The 16,082-nt window shown below is 38.2% G+C and overlaps 1 pseudogene; it reads left to right on the top strand.

Annotated features, from left to right (window-relative positions):
• The first annotated feature begins 15,239 nt into the window (after nucleotides 1-15,239).
• LOC126952004 (peroxiredoxin-2-like) lies at nucleotides 15,240-15,787 on the top strand (annotated as a pseudogene).
• The last annotated feature ends 295 nt before the right edge of the window (nucleotides 15,788-16,082 follow it).

Consider the following 16,082-nt stretch of genomic DNA (forward strand, 5'->3'; position numbering starts at 1 on the left):
TTTTTGATAATATGTTTTTTATCCCTTTCAAACATTAGGCTATAGAAAATATACACACAAAGAAGGAACAGGATTCCTGCAGTGGCAGTTCACTAGAAGACAGTTCATAAATGAAACACATGTATTTTCTATAGATGCTCCTGGGCAATATTGCACTCATACTCTTCCTCCTTTTTTTCCTAATACCATTATTCAGTACTCAGTGCCTTGCACAATCTATTTTAGAAGCTCTCTTCTTTATTTTACCCACTTCCATAATATCTGTAGGTAGGTACAAGCTGAGAGATATCAGAAAAGTTGTGTGCTGGGGAGAGTAGCAAAGAGCCTGCCCATTCTTTCCTATTTACTTCTGCCTTACTGTTAGTCTGCACGCTCAAAGCCTACAGGTTTTGTAAAGCTTTTCGAGGTGCAGAAGTTATATGTACTATCTTATAAAAGGTTTATTTAAGAAAACATTTAAAAAACTCTCTCGTTCCTATGGGCTGTAGGCTGCTTGAGCAGAGAGGCAAATTAAAAAGTAGAAAACACAACAGAAAAACAGACTGGTAGAAAATCAGAAACAGCCTTCTGCAGAAGGAACTGCTGGTTCTGAAGTCTTTCCTGTCTCTCTTTCACTCACTGGGGGCCTGAATTGGTTTCTGATGTCTGTCTAAATTAACCCCTTGTTACTGAAAGTCAAGACCCATTTGTAGGAGTCAGAAAGTTGTTCTCCTGAAATCCTGGTGCCATGTAGCTATGCAGGAGCAGGCCAGAGTTTCTAGTGAGGTGAGAACATTGATTTCCCTGCTGCTCACACGACTCTTTTTCACACTCCAGAAAACCAGCCAGAAAACATGTTGGTGATCAGAATCAGGTGACTGAATTCGAGTTACCATGAAACCTTATCTATTTTTTTATGTCATTTGCTATCATTGATGTAAGCAGAGAAGCTAAGAGGAGAGGAAGTTAAATGTCATTCTAGGTTGAATCATAATACATGAAGAATGATCAAAGATTATCTATGAGGGATCTGCACATGCCTGTGCCTTGGAAAGTTTACCCATGCCTCAGGCTTCAAGTACCACAGTAGTTCTTTAAGCTCCTGAGCCCAGGACCCCAGCTCGGCAGCTACTCTGAGAACTTACACCCTGGAACCTGGTACAGCCTTGGCTACTTGTGGGCCATGTCAGATCCAGTGCCAAGAGGGATCTCCTTGGCTAGAATTTTCCATTGTGATAAAAAAAAAAACCCAACCAGTCTCTACCACAAAGGATCCCAACAGCTCATGCTATCATTGCTGCTGTCACAAACACCTGCAGTGTTTGCCAGGGCTGACTTCAGTTGATAAAACTGTACAGACACTACACTGCTGCAGCTGCCCACTCAGAACAAAAGCTGCTGCATCCCCATCCAGCCAATGCCCTCACGCCCACCTGCAGGTAAAAGTTTTCACCACTGAAGCCAGACTGTAAAGTCTGGAAAATGTGACTACTCCATCAAATGCACAAACATTAAATGCAAGGCCATAAGAACCATGAAAAAGCAAGGAAGCATGACACCACTAAAAGAACACTATAATTTTTTAGTAACTGATTCCAAAGAAATGAAGATCTAGAATTGCCTGAAAAGGAATCCAAAATAGTTATATTATCCACAATTTTTGAAATTCCACTCTCTTCTGTATCTCTTTCTAACTGCAGCTATCCCAACTAGCAGGGCAGATGAAGACAGAATAGATAAACAGTAACTGTGTGGTGAGTTGCTGTTGCGTAATTAAAAACAATATTTTCCTAGGTTATGCTCCAAAAACATTTTGTAAGCTAGGAAAGTATTTATTAACTACCAACTCTGTGTATAGGTTGGCAATAGACACTGAGGATACCAAAAAGACCAAAGGAACAGGTTCTGTCTTTGAAGATCTTAAAATTTAGCTGGGGGTGAGAAACATATAAACAAAACCAGAGGTCAGTTCAAAGCAATTCACAAAACTGTAGCCTGTGCAATGTGTTTCGTAGCCTATAAGCAAGCTTTGTTATGGCTCCATTCAATGCGAGGATGGAGAAATGTGCTTCATAGTTACCTATTGTCTTTTGCTAGTGCCCAGCCCTAAGTGTCAGCTGTAGTAACACACTCTGAATATGTCCCTAGAATATTTCACTTATATTGCATATCCATAGCATGTCCACATATCACGTGTATATCTTGCACCTCTTTATAAAATCTAACCTCCTTCTGAGTTTCCATAATACATTGGGGGCCCATCAAAAAAAGAGAGACTCTCTCTGCCCTGGTGTTCATATATCAAGTCTTGCACATGGAAGTTAAAATGGAAACTCTACAGCCAGACTGCTTGGTTCTAATTCTCATTAACTCCATGAAATCAGGGCAAATTATTAATTTCCCCATGCCTCAGTTTTCTCACCTGTAAAACAAGGATAATAATAGTATCTACTTCTCAGGCTGTTATGAATATTAATTTAGTTAATGTATATAACGCCACTTTGAGCTGGTTTGGCTAATAGCTGACAATGCTTGTTAGCTGGTTTTATTATTTTTCCTTCCTTCGACAGCAAGATAATTCTCTAACTTTTGGAATGACTACATATTTTTTAATTGTATTCTGTCATTCCTTCTTTTACAACATCTCCATCATTGCAGAGACTTTTATTTACCTTATATCATGTTCTAGTCATGCTGTGGGAAATCAAAATCAGGGTTTCCTGTGGGACACTTCCTCTCCATTCCTCTGACCACCACTATCAAATCTGGGCCACTGTAATCAGATCTTCTTCTCTAATACCTACCTCTAATGAAGTCATCATACTCAAGCCTCTATACTATTTCCTAATGACCACTAGCTTGAGCTTGAACACGCTACGTGCCTTTCTCTGTGGATTCCACCTCTTTTTGCTTCACTCTGATGACAATTTTCCTCCAGTCCAGCTTCCTTGGTTGTCAATGGAGACACCATGCTTCTTTTATGCTTGTGACTTTCTTCTCAATTAGATTCTAATTTTTTTTATTATTGGTAAGCAATGCTATTATGAAAAGGACACAGGGTTTGCACTGAGACCTTGCTCTGGCACTACAAAGCAAGGCAATTAGCTAACTTGTCTGAGCCCCTGTTACCTTATCTATAAAAGAGAAAAAGTCTAGCACAGGGGTGGGCATATAATGAATGTGAGTTTCCCTCCTTTTTTTGTCATCTCCAGCTTTCACTAGAATGCTGAGTGATAAACAGGTATGTTGGCTAAACACTCAAAGAGTATGTAATTGCATAACCAAAGAAATTCATCTAAAAGTTGCTTCCTTAGTTACACTTTCTCATTGAAGCTATGGGAAATGAAGAAACCTTCCCTCTTTTGTTAGAATCACAGCCTCTGCTTAACACTTCCTCTACACTATTACTAGGACAAGAACTGGAGTCTGGATTTTTCCAGCAATTCCTCCTGTAATTTTTATTTCTGATGTCTCAGATGGAGCTTCCATACTGCCAGAACTTCAACATCAGCTTTGGAGGATATCTAAAAGGCCTCTTTTTTTTTTTTTTTTTTTCTTTTTTTCTTTTTAGTAACTAGGACTCCATGCTGCTGCACAAATTGCCTGGCAGAAGGGATATGGTGCGTGAGAGTCCAAATCTTCCAGCTGGAGAACAAGGTGCTGCCTGGCTTTCCATGGGCTTGCAGAGTGGACCTCTATGGCCAGATTGGATTTGATGCTGCAGCTCAGTGGTAAGTTGGCAACTACAGTGTGAGAGAATCAGTTTAGATTATTAATGGTTGAGGCTGGGTGTGGTGGCTAACACCTGTAATCCCAGCAGTTTGGGAGGCTGAGTGGGTAGATCACTTGAGGCCAGGAGTTCAGGACCAGCCTGGCCAACATGGCGAAATCCTTTCTAATAAAAATACAAAGTTAGGCAGGGGCGGTGGCATGTGCCTATAGTCCCAGATACTCAGGAGGCTGAAGCAGGAGAATGACTTGAGACAGGGAGGCGAAGATTGCAGTGAATCCAGATGACACCACTGCATTTCAGCCTGGGCAAAGGAGTGAGACTGTTGTGTAAAAAAAAAAAAAGAAAAAAAGCTCAAGTCTCTGATGATTCAAAGACTGGATTCCTGTGAGCAGCCCCAGAAGATTCCAGGGAGTTTAATCTTGAGTTGCTATAATGTTGAGCCTAGAAAACTTACCCAGAAAATTTGAGGGCTTGTTTGTGCCAGAAATGCTAGGAGAAATATCTTAGATGTATTTACATGAGCTGAAAAACCAGATATTAGGCTAAAAGGAACAATTAGAATCATTATTTGAATCAAATTATTAAACATTATATTAAAGAGATGCACAGTAAGTTTCAGCATAGATTAATGTAAAATATTTCTGGCACTCTACCTTATTTAAAAAACGATGGAAAGTATTACTGAACAACATGAAACATAGATGAATCTTAATGGGTTAGTTATTCTTGTGTTAGTCTTACTTGAAGATACTGAGAATAAATGAGAGAACTCCTGATGTTTTACTCTAGATTTATTATTCTGCAGGTGATGTTGCCTGGTTTAATATAACCTAAGTTTAGGGTCATACCATTCACAGTGGGAGAATATATAAGTGTTTTCTTCCTTTCTTTTTCTTTCTTTCTTTTCTCTTTATTTCTTTCTTTTTGAATTTAGTGACAAATTTTCTATTTTGTGACCAAAGGAGATGTAGGAAGGTATTATTGAATGACAAAGTCAAGAGCTATAGAAACTTGGACAACAGGATACCTTTTCCAAGAATTTTTTAAAAAGCAATTAAACAAAATATCCTTTAGGCATAAATGTGATTAAAAAGCATGGGGATGCCAGATAAAGACAAGGTTCAGGATAGTGGCTCCTGTGCATTGGAGTCAGGGGAACTGGAACACATAGGCTAACCTATTTAAGTTACTGGCAATGTTCTAGTGTTTGTGTCAGGCAATGTGTTCACAAGGGTTCATTGTGTTTATAAATAAATAAATAAAATGTTTTAAAAATGTGACTATGCATGAACCAATAGATAATGTGTCTCAAGCTAAGAATTTGGATCAGTCCAATTTGGTACACCTGAGGTTCATTTAAAAACTTTTTTTTTTTTTTTTCCAAAAATAAAATAATTTTGGAGGAAAGGACATGAATTACACTTTTCAAACTTTTTAAAAAAGTTTTCAGATTTAAGTACATACATTTCTATCACTAGCTCTAGAATCATATAAATTAGGTAGGGGATAATTTCCCCAAAAGCATTCAGACCTGGAACCATACACTGTGGTGGGAGGCAGAGGAAGAGAAGGAAGGGACTGGAAGAAAGAAGTGGAGACTAAATTAAGAAAGAAATGAAGGGTCATTTCATCTGTAGATGAAGGGTCCATCTGTAGAGATGGAAAAATGTCCAAAATATAAAGTCATGAATCAAAAAAATCTGTTGGCTGACAGTGACCTCATTGGCAGGGCCATTACATAAGACATGAATATGCAACTATCTATTGAACACCTATTATGCTAGGTATGAGATACAATTACACACCTCAAAGAGGCTTACAGCCTGAAGGTAAAAGGCCTAGCAGATTCTCAGCTTCAAAGAAATCATTTATCTAAGAAAAGAAATTAGGGAATAAATGGGGAAAAGATCAGGGTAACTGTTTTGTGTAAATACACTGGACATAAGTGTGGGAAACTTGATTCAATTTCCCATAGTAAACCCATCACATTGTCCCCCCTGATAGTCACAGGACTTCCTTCCTTATACTTTGGAAACAGAGAACTTGGTAATAAGGATGACAGAAAGCTCTTTGAAATGGGTACTTTCCCCTTTGTATCTACAGGATTCATTTAATTCACATTCTTGGTTGCCTGCTCTATGCAAGACAAGCAGGCATTGAATTAAAAATGAAGACAGTTTTTTTTTTCCCCCTGGATAAGACAGTCGCCTAAAGCAGTTTTAAAAATTGAGCCTGTCTGATTTTATTCCACCTAGTCGTGGCATACCTCTTGTGAATATTTAGGTTTGCTTTTGATTTGTGATGCCTTGCTAGGAGCATCTGTCCTTGCCACTGTGGGCATCCTCCCCCTCTATTTTGTAATATATATTACTTAGGATTGGGGCTGAGGGACATCTGTAAGCAGCATGTTTCTGTTCATATACAACAACTTCACTGGAACTGCAATCTGTTTTGCAATAAAACTTTCTTTCTGGTATTTACTGACTTCTTTAGTCTGAGCACCAATTCTAGTAATTAGGCTGAAACCATGACATGATTGATTTAGAGAGGCTGGTGTTAGCTGCTTACATCAGCACGTTCTAGGGACTTCCCATGAAATAATTTTCCTGCAAACTGCCATCACCTTATGGTAGGTGAAAAACAATGTCCATAGAAGCCCTCTGACACACTTCCAACTTTGATTTTTCATGGTAATGAAGGCTAGGCAGACAGCCCTGCAATTCCCAGTGGAACATCTAGTTAAATCCTGATGGCCTAGGAATCATGGCAGCCCCTTGGTCAGTGTGCCCAGGAGCCAGTTAGGCATTTATTAGTGGTACTTTCTGCACTGTTCCTTGGGTAGGAATTTAGAGTACCACCTACTCAACAACCCATCTATCTCTATTGACCTCAAATGATGCTGGGACTCTACAGATCACCCCAAGAACCACCTGGAGTTCTAGCACTAAGGCAATGTAGCTCATCTTCTCTGTGGAGACATACTAGCAGCCCTGGCATTCAATCATGGGGGCAGCCTGCCTTCATCCCCATTCCTACAGCCTTTCTCCGAGTGTAAGGCAGACAGAGCCACTGGTGAAGAAGACTCCACGGAGGTGAAGGAGCAGCTGGCCAGGTGTAGAACCTGCTGTGTGAGGTGGGGGCTCAAAGGAGAAGGGACCCAGCAGGCAGAGGAGGCAAGTAGGTGCTATTCCAAAGGGGCTAGGCTGCTGGCTGTGTCCCTGTGGGGACTCCGGTGTGGAGAAAGTACTTTCTCTTGCTCTCACTTCTTATTTTGTAGGGCAACAAAACACTATCATAGTCTAGGACATGGTGCTAGTCACTTATTTAAGAATTCTTATTTTGTTTTTGTTTTTCCTTTTTTTTTGTAAAGTCACTAAGAAGGGATTATGTCCCAGAGTGGGTTGGATGTTGAAAATCACTCAGTAGCTTCAGCAAAGAGATTGAATCTGGGAGTAAATAACATGCTGAGAGATGGTCTTAGATTTCAAAGAAAAATTGCGAAAACACTTCTTCAAGTAAAAGCTGATGGGAAACATTATATTAATTAGTGTAAATGAACAATGTAGTTTGGATCATTTGTAATATATCAGCAACACCATATACATTTACGCAGGCATGTTTTATAGTTATTATTTGATCCTAAAATGGTCCTGTTGGGTACCATTGACCAGGTAAGGCAAAACATGAACATCAAAGAAGTTGTATGATTTATCCATGAAAAAAATTTCATGCAGCTAAGGAGAATGGTGAGGAAAGGCAACGCTATATGATGGAAAGTGCTCAGGTTAAGAATAAGAAGATCTGTTTTCTAATTCAAATGGACTAACAGATTTTCCAACAGTAAACAAGAAAATCACTTACTTGCTCAAGAAATTCCTCACTCAGAATGTGATGGAGTTTGAGAGGATTAGTTGTTATCAACTTTAACTTCTCTTTTGATTCTCCCTCTCCCCACCATTGGAGAGTTCTTTAAAATATTAAGTCTCAGACTCCAGATTTCACTGGAATACTAATTAAGTAATTAATCAGTATGAATCTGTGTGTACTGGGCCCTCAACCATTGCCATTTGTTTGTTTGCTTGCTGGTTTGTTTGTTTCAAAGCTATCTGTGTGGTTCTATGCTGCAGCCAGCATTGAGAGCCCTTGAATTGGATTATTTCTGAGGTGACATCCAGCTTTTACATTCTAAATTAATTTATTTTCCAAGCCCCCTATTCAGGGCCAGGTGTTTTGAAGTCCATTTGCATCTCGTTGCTTATCTATCGCAATGTGAAAACTTGATGAGAAGCTAAATGGAGTTGTTTACTCACAAGAGCAAAGATGGGATAGAAATTTGTGGATCATAATCTTGTCCCTCCCATCTATTTCCTCTGATATCCCAAAGGCCCGTGGAAATGTTAGTCTAATGGAAAGTAAGAACTCAGTTATATAAGAAGAAAACAGTAAATTTTCTTTGAAACATAATTTCAATTTAAGGAAATGACAAAAGAGAAGAAACAACTATTCTTTTTCTAGTTCTAATTATCAAAAATTTGCTGGCAAGAATAATCATATTTTAAAAAGAAACACTAGAACTTAAAATAGTTCATCTTGTCAAAAAAATGATATTAATTCTCATATCCTTGGTATCCACAGGGTACTGGTTCCAGGACCCTCTGCCGATACCCAAGTCTGCAAATTCTCAAGGCCCTTATATAAAATAGCATAGTAAATACATATAACCTACTGTATCCTCCTGCATACTTTAAATCATCTCTAAATTACTTATAATACCTAATACAATGGAAATGCTATGTAAATAGTTGTCATACTATATTGTTTAAATCTGTATAATTTTTTTGTTGTACTGTTTTACTATGTATATTGTTGCGGATTTTTTAAAAATATTTTTCATCAATGGTTGACTGAATCTACAGATGCAGAACCCATAGATATGGAGTGCTGACTGTACTTGTTTTTTTCCCAATAAGAAACAAATAGTAATTTTAAGCTATATAAATTTGATTTATCATTGATTGAAGATCCTAAAGGCCCAGGAAATATTTCACTTTTGTACTTTTCCTCAGCACAGTAATATTAACTATCTGACATTATTTGTTAGAGATCATCTAGCCAGTGTTTGTAAAAATGAAATCTACATTGCATTTTGACTTAATGTCTATTTTAATTCTGATACAGGTATAGCCATTCCTGTTTTCATTTATTTTTTGCATAGAACATCTTTTTACTTTCAGCCTATATATGTCCTTAAATCTAAAATAAGTCTCTTGTAGACATACAGTTGAGTCTTATTTTTATTTTTTTAATTCATTCAGCAACTCTCTCTCTTTTGATTTGGGTGGTTAATACATTAACATTTAAAGTAATTATTGATAGGAGGGACTTACTATTGTCACTTTGTTAGTTATTTTCTGCTGATGTTGCATATCTTACTTTGTGCTTTACTGATTTTTTTTAAAAATAATATTATGTTTTGATTTCTTTCTCTTTCTTCCCTGTAGCTGCTGCTTCTTTTTTTTTTTTTTTTTTTTTTTTTTTTTTTTTTTTTTTTTTTTTTGAGACAGCATCTTGCTCTGTCACCCAAGCTGGAGTGCAGTGATGCAATCATAGCTCACAACAGCTCAAACTCCTGGGCTAAAGTGATCTTCTTGCCTCAGCCTCCCAAGTATCTGGAACTATAGGGGGACACCACCATGCCTTGCTAATTTTTTTAAAAAAATTATTTTATAGAAATGGGCTCTCACTATACTGCTTCAGGCTAATCTCAAGCTCATGGTCTCAAATCATCCTCCGCCTTAGGCTCACAAAGTGCTGAGATTACAGGAATGAGCCATCTCTTCCAGCCTTCCTGTTATCTTCTATAGGTATTTTCTTTGTGGTTACCATGAGGCTAGATAGAACCTCTTACAGTTGTACCAGTCTATTTTAAACTGATAATAACTTAACTACTGTCACATAAAAAAATTCCACTTGTACTTCTCCAACAACTCACACTTTATGTTATTTATGGCACAATTTACACCTTTTATGTTGTGTGTACATTGAAAAAATTTGGTAGTTTTTCTTTTATGGTTATTCATAATACTTTTGTCTTTTAACATTTATACTACAATTAAAAGTGATTTATATACCACCTGTACAGTATTATAATATTCTATATTTATCTATATATTTACTTTTACTAGTGGGTTTTATACTTTCATATGTTCTTGTGATACTGTTTAGCATCATTTTGTTGCAATTTAAAGAATTCCCTTTAGTATTTTTGACATGCAGTTTTAGTGGAGATAAACTTCAGTTTTTGTTTGTCTGGGAAAATCTTTCCCTCTCCTTCATTTCTGAAAGACAGTTTGCTGGTTATAGTATTCTTGGTTGATGTTTTGTCATTTTTTTTCCAGTATTATTTTCTCTATTATTCTCTTCTCTTCTGGCCTGCAAACCTTCATCTGAGAAGTCCACAGATGGATTTATAGAGTATCTCTTGTATGTGACAAATCGCTTTTCTTTTGCTGCTTTGAAAACTCCTTGTCTTTGATATTTGGCAATTGGATAATAATGTATTTTGGTGTAGATTTAATCCTATTTGGGTCTTTTAGACTTAATGAAACTGCAGTTCCATATATCTCCCAAGATTTGGGAAGTTTTCAAGATTATTTCCTTAAATAAACTTTCTACCCCTTTCTCTCTGTCCTTCTAAAATTTACATAGTACATAAACTAGTTTGCTAGAAGGTGTTTCGTAGGTCCTTAGATTTTCTTTACTATTTTTCGTTTTTGTTTCTCTAACTAGATAATTTCAAATGACCTGAGTTTTAAAATTACTTCTTCTGTATAATCAAGTCTACAATTTAATTTGCTGAATTTTTCAGTTTAGATATTAGGTATTGTATTCTTCAGCTCTAGAATTTCTATTTGGTTCTTTTTTATGGTTTTATTTCTTTGATGATAGTCTCAGTTTGTTCATGTATAATTTTCCTGATTTTATTTAGTTGTCTGTCTGTGCTCTCTTGTAACACACTGAACTTCTTTAAGATGATTAATTTGAGTTCTTTGTCAGGCAATTCATATATCTCTATTTCTTTATGGTCAGTTACTACACAGTTATTTTGTTCCTTGATTGTGTCACATTTTACTAATTTTTGGTGCTTTTTGTAGTTTTTGTTGATGCCTGCACATTTGAAGAAATAGCCACCTCTTCCAATCTTTAAAGACTGGCTTCAGTAGGAAAAGATCTTCACCAATAAACCTGGTTAGAGATTCTAATAGCCTCCCAAACCTTTTCTATAGATGTACATTGCATTTTCTACTTCTCTCTCTTCCTCCTGAGGGATAAATTTTAGTGTTGTGCACCTTCTCTCAATTGCAAGGAGCAATGCTGGCCACAGTAAGCTGCCAACCCCTTTTCCCTAGGGCAGTACAATAAAAGACCAGGGCATTGGATGCATGCTTCACTGTTCTCCCTCATCTTCTGGGAGAGAAATGTTGGGGTTGTATGCCTTCTCCCAATCTTGCATAACTATGCTGGCTGCAGTAAGCTGTCCGACCCATGTTTTTTGTTCTTAACTGTCCCCAGGTGTTAAAATTATGCTGCGGTTTCTTTAGCATTCTGAGTGAGGTAGAACAGAAACAGGTCTCTCAGTTAGCACCCCAAAAGCCTGAGAATGTTGGGTGCAAACTCCTTTCTTTCCCTCCGAGAGAGGAGTCATGGGCTGAAGCAATCTTTCTTAGCACTGAACTGTGCCTGAGGAAGGAAGTGAAGTGAGTAAAGTGAAATTGCTCTTCTTGCCCAGTTCAATATGGTATTTTGGTTTTGTGTGAATCTGAGTTACTGCAACATCTTAAGTGAATTTTGAACTTCTCATAAAGATATTTGGGTTCACATATAATTGTGAAATTGGTGTTTCTGTGCAGGATGAGGGCTAAAAATTTTTCTTCTGCCATCTTGTTGACAGCACTCCAAACCTACATTGTATTTTAAAGTTAGCATATAATTTGCTAGTCAGAAGGCAGCTCTTTCTGTGCTGTATACTTAACATATAGTAATTACACAGATACTAGTAAGTGTGTTTTAAGCAAGAAACAATAAATCAGTGTTTCTTAACATTTATTTTTGGAACACTTCTTCCAAGAGGAGAGGAAATGATTCTCTGTCCAAATAACTGTAGAAAACACTTGAATAAAGTTATACAGGTTACTTTACAGCAAGTTTATTCAGTCTGTAATATACTAATAGGCCTTGGATATCTCCAAACGTGAGTATGCAGTGCAACATTCTCCAAACTCATCTCATCCCAGAACCATTTTTATGTGGAGCATCCTATGGTCTAGGCATTCTTAGAACCACCTTGGAAAACAATAGACTAGAGAGAGAAAGATGTACCAGTTCTATCATTTATATTGAGTTTTGCTACTGGAAAGCATTTATGTTGAATTTTCATTTTGACTTCTTGCATAAGATAAAGATGACAGCAGAGTAAATCATTCTTTTTCTACTTCCAATATATTGAATGTCTTCTATAAAAACTCTCAGTAGTGATAACCTTAAATACCTATTTGACAACAAAGATATCGTGAAGACAAAACAAAGCAAAAAGAAAAAAGAGCACAGTTTCAGAAAGAATAATGGATGCATTAAAGTCAGTCATTTGCTGAGGGGCAGATAAGTCAGTGGCATGTTACAGTCAGAAATAATGTACCATCAGAGGATTGAAAGGACCCTCAAACACTTGCTTAATTTGGGTAATGATGATTATCTATTCAAAGAATGCTCTATGTCTACATTAGCTGTAAAACTGTTTTTAGTTATGAAAAATATATTCACAAAACTAAATTGAAACTCAATTTTGTTTTGATAACATTACCAGTTTAATTAACAAATGCACAAATGATGAAATTATGGGCAGCATATTTTAAATTAAGATTGCTAACCTAAATTTCAAGAAATAAACACAATTTATGCTTGTTCAGAATTCAGAAAAAGCATTTAAAACTAGACTATGTTTTTGTATGAAACTTTTTCCCTACTCATGGTGAACAGAGTTCTTCTCTGGGGTTGGGAATAACAAGGATGAATGAAATCTTTAAATAATTCAAAAGCTTAATTTTTGTTCACAGTTCCAATTTCCTTCTCTAGTAAATCATATCACTGCTGCTAAAAACTAAAAAACATGACTAATTTTAGTTTAGTTATCTTTCTAACTCCTGCTCACATATTAATTTAATGAGAAAGGAGAGTTCATAAAGTGTAGCACAGGAGAGAGAAGAGAAAAAAAAAGAACATCAGGAAAAAAATAGTCTACTGGCTGGGTAATCACTTGTTAAATTAATCAAGAAAGCACTGACAAAATTGGAATTCAAAACAATGCTGACAGAGTAAAAGACCTCTTTCAATGGTATTGTTAAGATACCTCCTGAAAGAGTGACCACTTTTTATTTACAGACCCAGGCTGTTTGGAAAACATGCGTATGCACACTACTTAAAGTAAGGGAAGCAACCAGTGTACATGTTGTTAGTAACGACATTGTGTGGTAGGATTTTTGTACTATTCCTTATCTTAAATAAAAGGGATTAAAGGATTCCAGAAGAGCAGTCTGGACCCATATTGCCAAGCACCAAGTAGGTCCACAGCAATTGCCACTGAATGGATGAAAGAATGACAAAATGAAGAAATGGCAAAAAGAGGGGATGCTGCCTTTGATATTAGTTCTTATTTTATGCCCTAGTTGTTCATCTGTGCCTAATTTCTTTTTAATTTTGTGAACTGCCTAATATGTTATTTCCTCTAGGCCTAGTATCTTTTCCCCTGTCCCCTATTTTGCCTTGCTCTTGCCCCCTACTGATGGACTTCCCTGATGCCAACTGCCTTTCCAAATACCTGGTTTCCAAGTTTTGCCTACTCTTGGATCCTCTTTTATACTATGACTTCTCTCATCTCCCTGACTACCATGTGTAGGGCTAGTGAAATCTGTAGCTACTGATTTCCTGCACACTCATCTGTTTTCTTGTCTACTTCCTTCCTGTTGGGTCTGGCTCCACAGTCTGTCTGTCTCCAGTTTACCTGCCCTACCACTCTGGAGTTACCTTAGGGCGTACACGGTTGCCTCAAGGTATGTCCATGGATGTGAACCTATTTAAACAACTAGATATTTTTAAGTAAATATTAATTGCACCAATACCATTAGTCCAAGTTTGTGGACATACTCACAATCCATGAAAAGACTCCTCACATATGGCCAGACAATGACTATAACTGTTGGAGGAGCTCTATGTGATTCTAAGTTCCCAGAGGTTCTAGCTTCAACTATCTGGTGTGAAGATTCTCATGCACAGTCAGGCTCAGGAACCACAGGCTGTGTGTGATATTTTTTACAGTGAATTGGCTTCTGAACACCAGCTGTGATTCACCTGACCAAAGCAGCTTGGATAGATAGCAGTGCTGTAGTTTCTGTTATTTCTTACTTCAGATATTCTCTTACATGTTAGACTTTTGGAAGATTTTTTAAAAGAATCCAATTTTTTTTTGGTGGAGTCTGACTCTGTCACCCTGGCTAGAGTGCAGTGGTGCAATCTTGGCTCACTGCAACCTCTGCCTCCTGGATTCAAGCAATTGTCTGACTCAGCCTCCTGACTAGCTGGGATTACAGGCATGTGCCACCACACCCAGCTAATATTTTTTGTATTTTTAGTAGAGACAAGGGTTTCACCATCTTGGCCAGGCTGGTCTTGAACTCCTGACCTTGTGATCCACCCACCTTGGCTTCCCAAACTGCTGGGATTACAGATGTGAGCCGCCATGTCCAGCCTAGAATCCAACTTTTTAATGTAGAATTGTAGAAAACAGCATGGAGATTCCTTTAAAAAATTAAAAATACAATTACCATATGATCCATTCCACTTTTGTGTGTATACCAAAATAATTAAAAGCAGGATCTCAAAGAGATATTTTTATATCCATATTCACAGTGACGTTATTTACAATAGCCAAAAATGGAAGCAAGGCAAGTGTGCACTTATGGATAAATGGATAACTAAAACGTGATGTGTGTGTGTGTGTGATGGAATATTACATGTATAATATATATTCAAAATATTCTCTCTATATAATCACTATTCAGCCTTTAAAAAGAAGGAAATTCTGGCACATGCTACAATATTAATGAACCTTGATGTCATCATGCTAAGTGAAACAAGCCAGCACAAAAAGACAAATACTGTATGATTTCACTTATGTGTGGTGCTTGTAATAGTCAGATTCATAGAATTTGATATTAGAATTATGGTTCCCAGGGGCTGGGAGGAAAGGGGAATGGGGAGTTATTGTTTAATGGGTATAGAGTTTCAGTTTTGCAAAATGAAAAATGTTCTGAAGATGGATAGTAGTGATAATTATATAACATTATGAATGTACTTAACACCACTGAATTTTACCTGTAAATGATGGTTAAGATGGCCAGTTTTGGTGCTGAGAACGTGGGTCCACGCGTCTGGTTGCCCCTAAGTCCAGCCTTAGCCCACACAGCTTTCAGTCATGGCCTCTGTAATCGCGTGCATGGGATAGTCCGCCCCTGACTTCAACGCCACCGCCGTGGTGGATGGCACTTTCAAAGAAGTGAAGCTGTCGGACTTCAAAGAGAAGTACGTAGTCCTCTTTTTCTACCCTCTGCACTTCACTTTTGTGTGCCCCACGGAGATCATCACGTTCAGCGACCATGCTGAGGACTTCTGCAAGCTGGGCTGCCAAGTGCTGGGCATCTCAGTGGACTCTCAGTTCACCCACCTGGCTTGGATCAACAACCTCCAGAGGGAGGGAGACTTGGGCCCCCTGAACATTCCCCTGCTTGCTAACATGACCAGAGGCTTGTCTGAGGATTGTGCCGTGCTGAAAACAGATGCGGGCATTGTGTCCTTCCCAGATCACTGTTAATGATTTGCCTGTGGGACGCTCTGCAGCTGGTCCAGGCCTTCCAGTACACAGAAGAGCACGCGGAAGTTTGTGCCGCTGGCTGGAAGCCTGCCAGTGACACGATTAAGCCCAACGTGGATGACAGCAAGGAGTATTTCTCCAAACGCAATTAGGCTGGCTGAGGGATAGTGAGCTTGTGCCCTTACCTAGGTGCCTGTGCTGGCTGCCCACCAGTGCTGTCACCTGGGTGCCCACCAGTGCTGTCACCTGGGTGCCCTGTGCTGACCCAGGAAAGGCCTGATCTGCCCCTCCAAAGTCCACAGTCTGGGACCCCGGAAGGCTAGGCCAAGGCCTTCGCAGGCCTCCACCTGGGAGCTGGTGAATAATGATGCTCTCCTCCAAACCCACCCAGCTGCACACAGGCCTAGAGTTGACCAATAAAGTGTAAGGGACAGAAAAAAAAAGGTC

This window comes from Macaca thibetana, chromosome 4 (genome assembly GCF_024542745.1).
Source record: "Macaca thibetana thibetana isolate TM-01 chromosome 4, ASM2454274v1, whole genome shotgun sequence".
NCBI classification, from domain to species: Eukaryota; Metazoa; Chordata; class Mammalia; order Primates; family Cercopithecidae; genus Macaca; species Macaca thibetana.